Source organism: Hylobates moloch, unplaced genomic scaffold, assembly GCF_009828535.3.
Source record: "Hylobates moloch isolate HMO894 unplaced genomic scaffold, HMol_V3 SCAFFOLD_2, whole genome shotgun sequence".
Taxonomy (NCBI): domain Eukaryota; kingdom Metazoa; phylum Chordata; class Mammalia; order Primates; family Hylobatidae; genus Hylobates; species Hylobates moloch.
The window spans coordinates 4,885,551-4,901,043 of record NW_026652277.1 but is presented as its reverse complement, the minus strand read 5'-3'; the positions used below and the strand labels follow the sequence as shown (position 1 = coordinate 4,901,043).

The 15,493-nt window shown below is 39.3% G+C and overlaps 1 pseudogene; it reads left to right on the top strand.

The window, feature by feature from the left end:
- Nucleotides 1-11,351, top strand: part of LOC116458857 (aldo-keto reductase family 1 member C4-like) — a 34,290-nt pseudogene extending 22,939 nt beyond the window's left edge.
- Nucleotides 11,352-15,493: the final 4,142 nt, after the last annotated feature.

Below are 15,493 nucleotides of genomic sequence, written 5' to 3'. Positions count from 1 at the left end.
TGGCCAGTGATGATGAGCATTTTTTCATATGTTTTTTGGCTGCATAAATGTCTTCTTTTGAGAAGTGTCTGGTCATGTCCTTCGCCCACTTTTTGATGAGGTTGTTTGTTTTTTTCTTGTAAATTTGTTTGAGTTCATTGTAGATTCTGGATATTAGCCCTTTGTCAGATGAGTAGGTTGTGAAAATTTTCTCCCATTTGTAGGTTGCCTGTTCAATCTGATGGTGGTTTCTTTTGCTGTGCAGAAGCTCTTTGTTTAATTAGATCCCATTTGTCAATTTTGGCTTTTGTTGCCATTGCTTTTGGTGTTTTAGACATGAAGTACTTGCCCATGCCTATGCCCTGAATGGTATTGCCTAGGTTTCCTTCTAGAGTTTTTATGGTTTTAGGTCTAACATGTAGGTCTTTAATCCATCTTGAATTAATTTTTGTATAAGGTGTAAGGAAGGGATCCAGTTTCAGCTTTCTACATATGGCTAGCCAATTTTCCCAGCACCATTTATTAAATAGGGAATCCTTTCCCCATTTCTTGTTTTTGTCAGGTTTGTCAAAGATCAGATAGTTGTAGATATGTGGCGTTATTTCTGAGGGCTCTGTTCTGTTCCATTGATCTATATCTCTGTTTTGGTACCAGTACCATGCTGTTTTGCTTACTGTAGCCTTGTAGTATAGTTGGAAGTCATGTAGCATGATGCCTCCAGCTTTGTTCTTTTGGCTTAGGATTGACTTGGCAATGGGGGCTCTTTTTTGGTTCCATGTGAACTTTAAAGTAGTTTTTTCCAATTCTGTGAAGAAAGTCATTGGTAGCTTGATGGGGATGGCACTGAATCTGTAAATTACCTTGGGCTGTATGGCCATTTTCACGATATTGATTCTTCCAACCCATGAGCAGGGAATGTTCTTCCATTTGTTTGTATCCTCTTTTATTTTATTGAGCAGTGGTTTGTAGTTCTCCTTGAAGAGGTCCTTCATGTCCCTCGTAAGCTGGATTCCTAGGTATTTTATTCTCTTTGAAGCAATTGTGAATGGGAGTGCACTCATGATTTGGCTCTCTGTTTGTCTGTTATTGGTGTATAAGAATGCTTGTGATTTTTGTACATTGATTTTGTATCCTGAGACTTTGCTGAAGTTGCTAATCAGCTTAAGGAGATTTTGGGCTGAGATGATGGGGTTTTCTAGATATACAATCATGTCATCTGCAAACAGGGACAATTTGATTTCCTCTTTTCCTAATTGAATACCCTTTATTTCCTTCTCCTGCCTGATTGCCCTGGCCAGAACTTCCAGCACTATGTTGAATAGGAGTGGTGAGAGAGGGCATCCCTGTCTTGTGCCAGTTTTCAAAGGGAATGCTTTCAGTTTTTGCCCATTCAGTATGATATTGGATGTGGGTTTGTCATAGATAGCTCTTATTATTTTGAGATACGTCCCATCAATGCCTAATTTATTGAGGGTTTTTAGCATGAAGCTTTGTTGAATTTTGTCAAAGGCCTTTTCTGCATCTATTGAGATAATCATGTGGTTTTCGTCTTTGATTCTGTTTATATGCTGGATTACATTTATTGATTTGCATATGTTGAACCAGCCTTGCATCCCAGGGATGAAGCCCACTTGATCATGGTGGATAAGCCTTTTGATGTGCTGCCAGATTCGGTTTGCCAGTATTTTATTGAGGATTTTTGCATCAATGTTCATCAAGGATATTGGTCTGAAATTCTCTTTTTTGGTTGTGTCTCTGCCGGGCTTTGGTATCAGGATGATGCTGGCCTCATAAAATGAGTTAGGGAGGATTCCCTCTTTTTCTATTGATGGAAATAGTTTCAGAAGGAATGGTACCAGTTCTTCCTTGTACCTCTGTTAGAGTTCGGCTGTGAATCCATCTGGTCCTGGACTCTTTTTGGTTGGTAAGCTATTGATTATTGCCACAATTTCAGAACCTGTTATTGGTCTATTCAGAGATTCGACTTCTTCCTGATTTAGTCTTGGGAGGGTGTATTTGTCGAGGAATTTATCCATTTCTTCTAGATTTTCTAGTTTATTTGCATAAGGTGTCTGTAGTATTCTCTGATGGTAGTTTGTATTTCTGTGGGATCGGTGGTGATATCCCCTTTATCAATTTTTATTGCACCTATTTGATTCTTCTCTCTTTTCTTCTTTATTAGTCTTGCTAGTGGTCTATCAATTTTGTTGATCTTTTCAGAAAACCAGCTCCTGGATTCATTAATTTTTTGAAGGGTTTTTTGTGTCTCTATTTCCTTCAGTTCTGCTCTGATTTTAGTTATTTCTTGCTGTCTGCTAGCTTTTGAATGTGTTTGCTCTTGCTTTTCTAGTTCTTTTAATTGTGATGTTAGGGTGTCAATTTTGGATCTTTCCTGCTTTCTCTTGTGGGCATTTAGTGCTATAAATTTCCCTTGACACACTGCTTTGAATGTGTCCCAGAGATTCTGGTATGTTGTGTCTTTGTTCTCATTGGTTTCAAAGAACATCTTTATTTCTGCCTTCATTTCGTTATGTACCCAGTAGTCATTCAGGAGGAGCTTGTTCAGTTTCCATGTAGTTGAGCAGTTTTGAGTGAGTTTCTTAATCCTGAGGTCTAGTTTGATTGCACTGTGGTCTGAGAGACAGTTTGTTATAATTTCTGTTCTTTTACATTTGCTGAGGAGTGCTTTACTTCCAACTATGTGGTCAGTTTTGGAATAGGTGTGGTGTGGTGCTGAAAAAAATGTATATTCTGTTGATTTGGGGTGGAGAGTTCTGTAGATATCTATTCGGTCTGCTTGGTGCAGAGCTGAGTTCAATTCCTGGGTATCCTTGTTAACTTTCTGTGTCGTTGATCTGTCTAATGACAGTGGGGTGTTAAAGTCTCCCATTATTATTGTGTGGGAGTCTAAGTCTCTTTGTAGGTCACTCATGACTTGCTTTATGAATCTGGCTGCCCCTGTATTGGGTGCATATGTATTTAGGATAGTTAGCTCTTCTTGTTGAATTGATCCCTTTACCATTATGTAATGGCCTTCTTTGTCTCTTTTGATCTTTGTTGGTTTAAAGTCTGTTTTATCAGAGACTAAGATTGCAACCCCTGCCTTTTTTTGTTTTCCATTTGCTTGGTAGGTCTTCCTCCATCCTTTTATTTTGAGCCTATGTGTGTCTCTGCACGTGGGATGGGTTTCCTGAGTACAGCACACCGATGGGTCTTGACTCCTTATCCAATTTGCCAGTCTGTGTCTTTTAATTGGAGCATTTAGTCCATTTACATTTAAAGTTAATATTGTTATGTGTGAATTTGATCCTGTCATTATGATGTTAGCTGGTTATTTTGCTCGTTAGTTGATGCAGTTTCTTCCTAGCCTTGATGGTCTTTACAATTTGCCCTGATTTTGCAGTGGCTGGTACCGGTTGTTCTTTTCCATGTTTAGTGCCTCCTTTGGGACCTCTTTTAGGGCAGGCCTGGTGGTGACAAAATCTCTCAGCATTTGCTTGTCTGTAAAGTATTTTATTTCTCCTTCACTTATGAAGCTTAGTTTGGCTGGATATGAAATTCTGGGTTGAAAATTCTTTTCTTTAAGAATGTTGAATATTGACCCCCACTCTCTTCTGGCTTGTAGAGTTTCTGCAGAGAGATCAGCTGTTAGTCTGATGGGCTTCCTTTTGTGGGTAACCCGACCTTTCTCTCTGGCTGCTCATAACATTTTTTCCTTCATTTCAACTTTGGTGAATCTGAGAATTATGTGTCTTGGAGTTGCTCTTCTCGAGGAGTATCTTTGTGGCATTCTCTGTATTTCCTGAATCTGAATGTCAGCCTGCCTTCCTAGATTGGGGAAGTTCTCCTGGGTAGTATCCTGCAGAGTGTTTTCCAACTTGATTCCATTCTCCCCGTCACTTTCAGGTACACCAATCAGACGTAGATTTGGTCTTTTCACATAGTCCCATATTTCTTGGAGGCTTTGTTCGTTTCTTTTTATTCTTTTTTCTCTAAACTTCCCTTCTCACTTCATTCATTTCATCTTCCATCACTGATACCCTTTCTTCCAGTTGATCGCATCAGCTCCTGAGGCTTCTGCATTCTTCACGTAGTTCTCGCATCATGGCTTTCAGCTCCATCAACTCCTTTATGCACTTCTCTGTATTGGTTATTCTAGTTATACGTTTGTCTAATTTTTTTTCAAAGTTTTTAATTTCTTTGCCATTGGTTTGAATTTCCTCCTGTAGCTCAGAGTAGTTTGATCGTCTGAAGCCTTCTTCTCTCAACTCGTCAAAGTCATTCTCCATCCAGCTTTGTTCTGTTGCTGGTGAGGAACTGCATTCCTTTGGAGGAGGAGAGGCGTTCTGTTTTTTAGAGTTTCCAGTTTTTCTGCTCTGTTTTTTCCCCATCTTTTGGTTTTATCTACTTTTGGTCTTTGATGATGGTGATGTACAGATGGGTTTTTGGTGTGGATGTCCTTTCTGTTTGTTAGTTTTCCTTCTAACAGACAGGACCCTCCACTGCAGGTCTATTGGAGTTTGCTAGAGGTCCACTCCAGACCCTGTTTGCCTGGGTGTCAGCAGTGGTGGCTGCAGAACAGTGGATTTTCGTGAACCACAGATACTGCTACCTGATTATTCCTCTGGAAGTTTTGTCTCAGAGGAGTACCCGGCCGTGTGAGGTGTCAGTCTGCCCCTACTGGGGGCTGCCTCCCAGTTAGGCTGCTCGGGGGTCAGGGACCCACTTGAGGAGGCAGTCTGCCTGTTGTCAGATCTCCAACTGTGTGCTGGGAGAACCACTACTCTCTTCAAAGCTGTCAAACAGGGACATTTAAGTCTGCAGAGGTTCCTGCTGTCTTTTTGTTTGTCTGTGCCCTGCCCCCAGAGGTGGAGCCTACAGAGGCAGGCAGGCATCCTTGAGCTGTGGTGGGCTCCACCCAGTTCGAGGTTCTTGGCTGCTTTGTTTACCTGAGCAAGGCTGGGCAATGGCAGGTGCCCCTCCTGCAGCCTCGCTGCCACCTTGCAGTTTGATCTCAGACTGCTGTGCTAGCAATCAGTGCGACTCCATGGGCGTAGGACCCTCCAAGCCAGGTGCAGGATATAGCCTCCTGGTGTGCCGTTTTTTAAGCCCATCGGAAAAGCCCAGTATTAGGGTGGGAGTGACCCGATTTTCCAGGTGCTGTCTGTCACCCCTTTCTTTGACTAGGAAAGGGAACTCCCTGACCCCTTGTGCTTCCCACGTGAGGCAATGCCTCGCCCTGCTCTGGCTCGTGCACAGTGCGCTGCACCCACTGTCCTGCACCCACTGTCTGGCACTCCCTAGTGAGAGGAACCTGGTACCTCAGATGGAAATGCAGAAATCACCAGTCTTCTGCATGGCTCATGCTGGGAGCTGTAGACTGGAGCTCTTCCTATTTGGCCATCTTGGCTCCACCCCGCCATGGTTCTGTTTTCTGACTTACTTTTTTACAACTTAGAGTCAATGAGTACAGATCTACAGATGAAACATGTAGTATTTAAAATGTATGTATTTGGTAATATCATAATACAAAGTCATGATTTTCAAATAAAAAGTTAAGGAATTAATGTGGTTTTAATATTAATTTTCCTCTATTATGACAATTTTCAAACTTGTGAGAAATTTGAAGGGATAATATAGGACATCCATGTTACCATCTATATCCAAAATTATTGACACTTTGCCATCAACCTGATAAATATATAGGCATACATATGTGAATATATATGCCTGCATGTAGTATTTGTAGAATTTCTTCAAAGTTAACTGTAGTGATCAAAATTCACCTCTACAGACCTTTCAAAGCTAGCATAGGAATGAAGATATTCTCCCAGTAACAGTACAGCTGTTATATCTAAGGAAGTACAAATAATGACCTCAGATTATTTAATACCCGATCTGTATTGAGATTTACCATTGTTTCATTGAATGGTATTTTATAACTCTTATTTTTAACTATAAACAGCAGATGAAAAAAATTAAAGATACCATATAATACAAAAAGATATTAAGTACTAAAAGTATATCTAATAAAAGATGTGTACAACTTTTACAGAGAAAATTATAAAACAATGAGACATGTTAAATAAGTGGTAAATAAATATGTATCATGAAAAAAAATCCAATTGTGACTTTCATCTTACCGTACTTTGATCAGTTAACTTTTTTTTATGTTTTCAAAGGTACTTTTCTATAAATTAGAAGTTATACTTGAATGCTTTATGTCATCGAGGTTAAACATTTTTGGAGATAAACTATCTCTACCTTGCTGTATCCCTGAAATTACACTACAGTAGCCAGCATGAAATGACAGATTGCCCCACAATTAGTCATGCTAATTTTGATCACTTGGTTAAGTTAATGGTGGCCAGATCTAATCTTCATAGAGATGTGTTTTCCCCTTTGCAATTACTAGTAATCTGCTGGATGATAATTATCAAAAGGGGAAGTTATATTCCACAACATATTTCCACATAATGATTGAGTATATAGCAATGATGTTTTAATTTTTTGTATCGTATTACTATTTTATTATTGTATTTGTTCTTTCCTTGGGGATTTAAAGTAATTACTTTCAATTTTAACTACTATTTTTGTTACTTTCAATTTTAACTACTAATAAAATGTTATTACATTTTATTATGAAAAAAATCCCTCACCAAGAAAAGAAATAGTTATCCCTCTCAGAAATGCTAAAAGCTTAACTCTTTCCCTTTAATTATTCTATCCTAGAAAGAAATTACTGCAATAATCACCTTCAGTGGAGGCAAATATTTTTGCTCTCTCTTTTAATCACTCATGATTATGAACCCATGAATTGTTTTTGCTATAATTTATGATTGATTTTACTTATTATTGTTTTTGATGTTCAAATCTGTACAAACATTACCAGTAATATCCCTATAAAACTACTTCTTTTGCATTTTAAACCTGGCCTCATGAGTCTTTGAAGAAATTTTTACTTTCTGGCACAATTTGATGTCCAAAGCTCAGAATCCTACCCTATCCCAGAGCTGGAATTGGCTGCATGCCCTTCTAGTGGTCAAAGGTAGTTAGATACTGGATCTGGTCCCTGGAGTTGCATGTGCTCAGAAATGACATTTCTATGTATACTTTTAGGAAACAGCAATATAAAATTTATTTTGATGGAAAAGATAATTACTTGACAGTGATATTGTCAGTTCAAATTTGATGCTACACATATTTATTCACCTTTTTTTACTTTAATCTGTAATCTTTTTATATTGACATAACGGTTTCATATTATCTGATGTTTTTCTATCTTTGTCATCTGCAGGTGGAATGTCATCCTTACCTCAACAAAGCAAACTGCTGGATTTCCACAAGTCAAAAGACATTGTTCTGGTTGCCCATAGTGCTCTGGGAACCCAACGACATGAACTATGGTAATAAGAGCATCAGGAAGTTTACCTAAAATGCCATTTTGATGAAGTATTTTAATTATATGGTACTCTCTTTCCTGGAGTTCACTCTCAGTGAGTCAAGGTAAGGTGAGAATTTGCATTTCTGACGAGATCCCAGGTGATGCTGCTGCTGCTGTTCAGGGGCCTCACTTGAGATGCTCTGGTGCAGAATGAACACCTTAGTCTGTTTAGGGAGCCGCCTAACAAACTGAATCCAGCCTCAGGGCTTCAGCATTTCTGTGTTTCCTTCCAGGGTGGACCAGAACTCACCAGTTCTTTTGGAGGACCCATTTCTTTGTGTCATGGCAAAAAAGCCCAAGTGACCCCAGCCCTGATTGCCCTGTGCTACCAGCTGCAGTCTGGGGCTGTGGTCCTGGTCAAGAGCTCCAATGAACAGCAGATCAGAGAGAACATGCAGATGAGGAGTTGGGTGGGCATTAGGACTCCTGCATCGTGTCCTTCACACATGTGCTTCTTGTAAGGCGAGAGCAGGATACTGTTGGACTAAATCCATTTCCTGGGCGTTTCCTATGCACAAATGCTTTGTGTGCATCCTAAAGGTTTTCTACTCTACCACAGAAGAGGCAGCATGGGTGGAGAGAATTAGGATGGGACCAAAACCAGAGATTTGGGTTTCAACATTAAGTTGGCAATTTATTATGCATCCCTGTGCTAGGAACATCTGCTTTTCTTGATTTTCTGAAATGAGGAGTGGGATTAGGTGTTCTCTAGTCTCCAAATCATTGCTGATTTTTTTCATTTGCTTGTTTACTTAGTATAAATTTCATATATTCTCTTACAGTTTTCTTTATAGTACTGCGTGTTGAAGTCGTTGGGTATTTTTATTAGGTTGCTTGTCTTTTTCTATGTGTAGAAGACCATAATTATACTAATACATTTGCCCCAGAAAAAGCGTTGCCTGATCAACTGTTCTACTTGCTCACCTCATGACCCCTGAATACTGTCTATTTGCAGCTGTGTTTGCTTGTCATTATAAAAAATGTGTTCTGACTAATCTTTGAGATACATAGATGTTATGCTCAGAGTTCTACCCTTTGAATGAATTTCTCTTACTTAAGTGTAGTTTCGTTTCTTGAATGGGATTGTTCCGTGTTTCAAGGCTTGCTCAGTCTAAGGCTGGATCAAGTTCCCTGGGAAGTGGGGAAACAAGAGCCTGACCAAGTGTAGTCAAGTTCAGGTGGCATGTATTGTGTCTACACTTTCTTTTCCATTTTAAAACAAGTGATTTCCTTTTTCTGTCTCAAGCAATTTTCTAGAAATATTTTAGATTGATGAGTGCACATCTTTCTTTTGAGAAGTGGTGCAGAGTAGAAGAGGGGTGGGATGGAGAAGAGGCAGAGCTCAGGTGGAAGAGGTCCCAGGCCAGGTGCACCTGGAAGCCGATGAGGATAGAAATGCCTCCCCTAATGCCATCCTTGCCTTTGCCCCTTGTGAAGTCCTTGGATTCCCAGGTAGAAGGTGCTGTCCTGGGAAAGGTTAATGTGAGTATTGCCTGCCTTTCAGGTTTTTGACTTTGAGTTGACTCCAGAGGACATAAAAGCCATTGATGGCCTCAATGGAAATCTCCGACATGCTAAGTTACAATTGTAAGTGATGCTTGCAGATTTTTTCACAGACCATTTTCTGCAGGACGCACAGAAACAGAGGGACACATCTTTCCTACCTCAGGAAGACAGGCCTGAATTCAGGTATGGGGTGAAACGGGAGATTCATTGTAGCCCTCAGACCACAGGTTTCCTCCAGGGCTTAATTTCTGACCCAACAGGAATGTTGATCTGTAAGTAACACTGCCTATGTCTGCACCATTGTGAATCCACTGTTTTTGATGCCCTTACTACCTGTACCTGGGTCCTACACTTTGGACCCTCTTACCCTTTAGACTAGAAGGCACAGGGCTGTCTTAATTTATGCTAAAAAAAGAAAAATTAATATGATAATAACAAATATGTAATAATGACTCAAACCTGGTCCATCTTCGTGTCTCCACCGAGGCAACATAAGACATAATTTTAATATTTTTATGGAGATGGGCCCAGGTAGGTAAATGTGCATAGGTCCTAGGGAAGTCACAGTGGGCCCTGCTTCCATGTCCTCCCCTAAGAGTCCAGTGGCATTTCTTCTTAATGTGGCATTACCTTTTTAGGACACCACTTATATCTCCCAAATTTATGTCTTCCTCGGCTTTCTTTGCCTGTCACAACTCTCATTTGCTCAGCTATATAAATCTCGCCAACCTGAATGATAAACGAATTAAGAAATTAATAGACTCCCAGTGCTAGTGACTGAGTGTCCCCTATGGCCTCTACCAAGATAAGATCCTCTGGAGTTTCTCTGGATCCTCAAGGCAAGACTCTTACTCCAGTGTCATCTTTGTCCATCTGAAGCCCATCTCTGGGGAACCCAACATCCCTTGACTTTGGTTTGTTTACAAATATGACATTCCATTGGATCAACTGTGGCAGGATCTCAGGATTGAGGAAAAAGAAGAGAAATCAAACACAAAGAAGTTTGGAGGGGAGTGTAGAAATAGGGAAAAAATAAAATTTTTTATGTGTGTTTGCACCCGATAGGGATTTTATATGCAAAAATCAAAGAAAGAAAAACCTTTGTGTCTTTTTATGCTGCACTTAAAAAAAAATACCTGGATTGTTTTAGAGCATATTAACTTAAAATTCTATTTATAATCCCTTGATTCATTTTATTACTTATACATTACATATATAATAGATAATATTGTAATTAGCATGGCTTGGAAATATATGCTCATTTTGCTGCTTAGCAATGTAATAGCATCGTATTTTCCACTTCTACACTCCAAACTGGTAGAATAATTACCAAAAACTAAACTAAAATAAAAATATGACTATTTCAGAAATAGGGAAAAAATTTTAGTTATGAGAATAAAGATTCAGTCCCCCCCAAAAATATGTGAACAGTTTCTCTTCTTTTTGTGAAACCATACCAGGATTCTGAGAGAAGACATTTTTGAATGAACAAAAATGTGGGAAGTGACTTTTATATACTGAAAGGCTTTAAGTAGAAATCTGTGGTCTCCCTCATGAGAGTGTTTCGCCTTGTCTTACTCATCTCTGTGACCCTATTCAATATCACAGCTCCTGGCACACTAACTGCTGAAAAGGTGCTCATTATTGACATTCAATTGGAAAGGACAAATTATAAAAATGAAAAAAAAGAACACAGGAAAAGGAGAACAAATAATACTACTATTACTGAATAACAAGAATTCTTACAATTAATCAGACAGTAATCACTTTTTGCTGAGACCAGCTTGGTCGTGGAGACCCTAACCCAGCGGCACTACAGGAATTAAAGACACACACACAGAAATATAGAGTACGGAGTGGGAATTGGGGCTGACAGCCTTCAGAGCTGAGAGCCACAAACAGAGTTTTACCCACATATTTATCAACAGCAAGCCAGTGATAAGCATTGTTTCTATAGATTATAGATTAACTAAAATGGGAAACAAAGGGATGGGCTCTGGCTAGTTATCTGCAGCAGGAACATGTCCTTAAGTCACAGATTGCTCGCTATTGTTTGTGGTTTAAGAATGCCTTAAGTGGTTTTCTGCCCTGGGTGGGCCAGCTGTTCCTTGCCCTCATTCCGGTAAACCAACAAACTTCAGTGTGGGTGTCATAGCCATCATGAGCATGTCACAGTGCTGCAGAGATTTGTTTATGGCCAGTTTTGGGGCCTGTCTATGGCCAGATTTGGGGGCCTGTTCCCAACAACTTTTTGCATGTCTGGATATTAGAGATTCATGTTATGGGATGCTAGCAAACCCTCACTGTACCTTCAGAAAAACACTTGCATTCACAGAGTGGGAAAAGAATTATAAATTAATATTCTTTTTTCTATTTCAATGCTGCCAATCACCCTTGTTATCCATTTTCTGAAGAATATTGACCATGAGCTATTGAGCGATACTAGCAGAATTTCTTCCTTTTAGGCATCTTGGAGAGGATCTCTGTATTTGGTGAGGGGATTAGAAAGCAGAGTTTATAGTTTCTGTTTGCCTGCCTTTCACTTCTTCACTTTATGAAATAACAAAGATTTGAATATGAGGATGTTTGTTTTTCTAATTATTAAAAAGTGTGCATAAATAACAAATATTTAGAAAATAGAAAAGATAGAGAACAAAAATAATGTGTAATTCTTCCATTCCAGAATACTTTACATTTGGTATATTTTTCTTCATAATTTTCCTATGCAAATATTTATGCTTGTTTTGTGCATTTTTACAATCATGAAATCATCTTCTACATGTAGATTATGTACTTTTATATATAACAGAAGTAACAAGTATTTTTCCAAGCTATCAAATATTATTCAAAAATTTCAAAATCATATTTTACTGATTTTAAAGCAGTGCATCTCATTAATTTATTAAGGTTCTTAATCATCTACCCATGTTCTGGCATGGTGTTAGTTCTTGCATATTGTGCCATTCATTCATTTATTCAACTAGCAAAACTTTATTGAATATTCATTGTGTGCCAAACATTGTTTTGTCAATAAAGTAGGCAAAAATGAAATAAAAATGTAAATGCCTTGAGTTTATAGTCTGGTAGAGGATGTAGATTATGAATGAAACAAACCCTGTAAGGAGTGTGTAATTGATCAAAATTGGTATATGCCTATTGGGAGACCATTCTGCAAGGTCTTTCACATTTCTGCACATTTGATAAGTAGGGGGCACTGACTTCCCTGCATTCCACCCTTTTTTTCTTTAAAGAAATTTATAGAGTGAACAGTGTTGGCATATAGAGATAGTATTTTTCTCCAAGGAAATGGAAGGCATGTTTACTGTCCAGTAATAGAAAGAAAACAAAATATCTCCCTCCAGTCAAATGGCAGCTGTAGGGGCCAAGGGAAAACTTCCCTTTTGCTCTCTGATGTTTCACTAAAAATCAGTTGATGAAAGGCAGATTAATAAGAGAACCAACATACAATTCTATTAATGCCAGGACTCAGCAAACAATGCCCCACATAAAGGCTTCAGAAGCAAAAGTTTTTTTCTGAGCTTCTCTCGCCCTCTTATATCTCAATCCTCTTTTCCTCTAAACTAGCTACAGAAACTAGAATCTTTCTTCCCCAAGGTAGGTCATAGGAATCAGAATCCATTTTTCCCAAAGCCAGCCATAAAAACTAAAGATACTACTCTAACTTTCCCTCCACCTTTCTGTGTAAATTATGGCCATAAAAATAATTATCTGACCTATCTTGTTTGACTCTAGGTCCTAAGACTCCCATTTCACAGAAGGCCCTGCCCCACAGCCAGAAGGAAGGAATGCTACTTAGGCCAAGAAGAATCTAGACACACACACAGGTTGTACAAGACATAAAGTCAACAGAAATTACCTTGAAGCTTTAAGTTTAATGTCTGCTTTGCTGGAATTCTGATTTCCATGAGTCCTCTTTCCCCTGTCCCTACCCCTGCCTTTTTTTGGTTAACTTCCCTTTTGAAAAAGGAATGTTTACCCACAATGGATAACATGGTTGTACTTTGAAAGTAAATAACTTGTTTTTGACTCCATAGGCTGATAACTGGCAGGAAGTTGACTTGAGTCTGATATGAATTTTTATACTTTGGAATTTTAAGTTGGTGCTAGACCAAGTCACAACTCTTGGGAACTATTGGGATGAAATGGCTACATTTTGCATGTAAGAAGAACATGAGGTTATGGATCGGGGCAGAATGCTATGGTTGGCATATTTGACCCTCCTAACCATATGCTGAATTTTCAATGTAGGAGGTGGGGCCTAGTGAAGTCATTATGGTCGTGGGGGCAGATCTCTCATGAATGGCTTGGTGCTCTCCCTGCAGTAACAAGTGAATTCTGGCTTTATTACTTTTTTCACAGCTGCTTGTTAAAAAGAGCCTGGCACCCTTACTTTCCTCTCTCACTCTGTGAACTCAGAACATGCTGGATCTCCTTTCCTTTCTGCCATGAGTGGAAGCAGCCTGAAGCCCTCACCAAAGGCCTAAGAGATGCCAATGCTATGCTTCTTGTACAGCCACCAGACTGTGAGCTAATAAACCTCTTCTTTATAAATACTCAGCTTTAGGTATTCCTTTATAGCAACACAATGGACTAAGACAGTTTCTAATTTCTCTACACACCTAGAACCAGCATGTCCTGAGTGGGTGATTTTAATACCTGGTAATCACAGACATACCATTTGTGACAAAGCTTTCCAAATTGGAGACAATCTGGAGGGTATCAATCCTACCCCAGGTCCTGGCTTGCTTCAGGAATCCTCGATTGAGGGTGGATATGTTTCTTCCCGTATCTCCATGAACCAGTATCTCCTATAGTTGAAAACCACCCTGGAGCCAAATGTACAAATAGTCTTGTTATCTGAGGGCAGCTGAAGTCCGTTACCTCATTGTTTGCTCCTGAATCCTCATTTTGGCTCAGGAAACTAACATTTAAAAGTGGTTAAGTGGTGAATTAAATGTGGCTATTTTGTAGACTCGTGTTTAGGAAGCACCTTTTAACCCTTTTTCTGTTTAAAAAAAAACAAAGCTCACTGCCAGTGCTCATTTAATTTTACATAAACACACTTTTTGAGGCTGAAGCAAATCTGACTTATTTTCAATGTAAAAATAGAAAAACTGTTCTTGGAGTTATTTCTAAAGAGAACTAACATCAGAATTGTATGAATCATCAGAATTATCTATTTTGGGGAGATTGGATTCATCAAATGAATCTTTGGCCATCAAGTGTTGGAAAATGATGTTAACATCACGCATAGGAATGCTACGTGTTCCAGGATTTAACATTTCCAGTGATCAAGAATTACTATATTTTGTAAGTCATTCACAGATGGTTCTGCATGATATGCAGGGGCCACCCAAAAGTGGATAGCTGCAGCACTACAGCCCCTTTGTAGGACATCCCTGAAGGACAGCAGTGAAGGGAAATCTTCCCAGTGGGCAGAACTTCAAGCAGTGCACCTGGTTGTGCACTTTGCATGGAAGGAGAAATGACCAGATATGTGAATATATAGTGATTCATGGCCCGTAGCTAATATTTTGGCTGGATGGTCAGGGACTTGGAAGAAGCATGATTAGAAAGTTGGTGACAGTGCTTTGCAGGGATGGGGCAAAGTTCTCCAGAAGACTGTGTACGCCCTGAATCAGCATTCAATGTATTAGTACTGTTTCTCTCATAGCCAGGATTCATGGTCCAGAAATCAAGGGGTGGAAGTGGCACCACTCAGCATAACTCCTAGTGATCCACTAACAAAATTTTTGCTTCCTGTTCCCATGACATCACTTTCTGCTGGCCTAGAGATCTTAGTTCTAGAGGGAAGAACGCTGCCACCAGGAGACACAATGACAATTCCAGTAAACTGAAAGTTAAGATAGTCATCTGGACACTTTGGGTTCCTCCTACCTTTAAGTCAACAGGGAAAGAAGGGAGTTACAGTGTTGGATGGGGTGACTGACGCGGGCTGCCAAGATGAAATCAGTCTACTACTTCACAACAGAGGTAAGGAAGAGTATGCATTAGGGCGTCGCTTAGTACTACCATGCTGTGTGATTAAGGTCAATGGGAAACTACAACAGCCCAATCCAGCAGGACTATAAGTGACCCAGACCCTTCAAACATGAAGGTTTGGGTCACTCCACCAGGAAAGAAACATGACCTGCTGAGGTGCTTGTATATCAGGTATACAAAGGTATACATAATGGATAGTAGAAGAAGGTAGTCATCAATACTGGCTATGACCATGTGACCAGCTGCAGAAAAGAGGACTGTAATTGTCATGAGTATTTCCCTCCTTTTGTTAAAACCATATTTGTGCATATATATACTTGTACTAAAAAAAAAATCATTTCCTTATCATGTGACATAAGATTTATTGACTTCACATCAGCATTTAAGTATTGTTTACTTTATGTAATAGTATTTGGGGTGGGGATTGGTGCGTTTCCGGTTGTAGGAAGGATAGTTGTATTATGTTAGGCATAATTATGACCTTATTATTGTATTTATCTGAATACTATGTATGATCTCAGGAGATGTGTATGGGTTCAA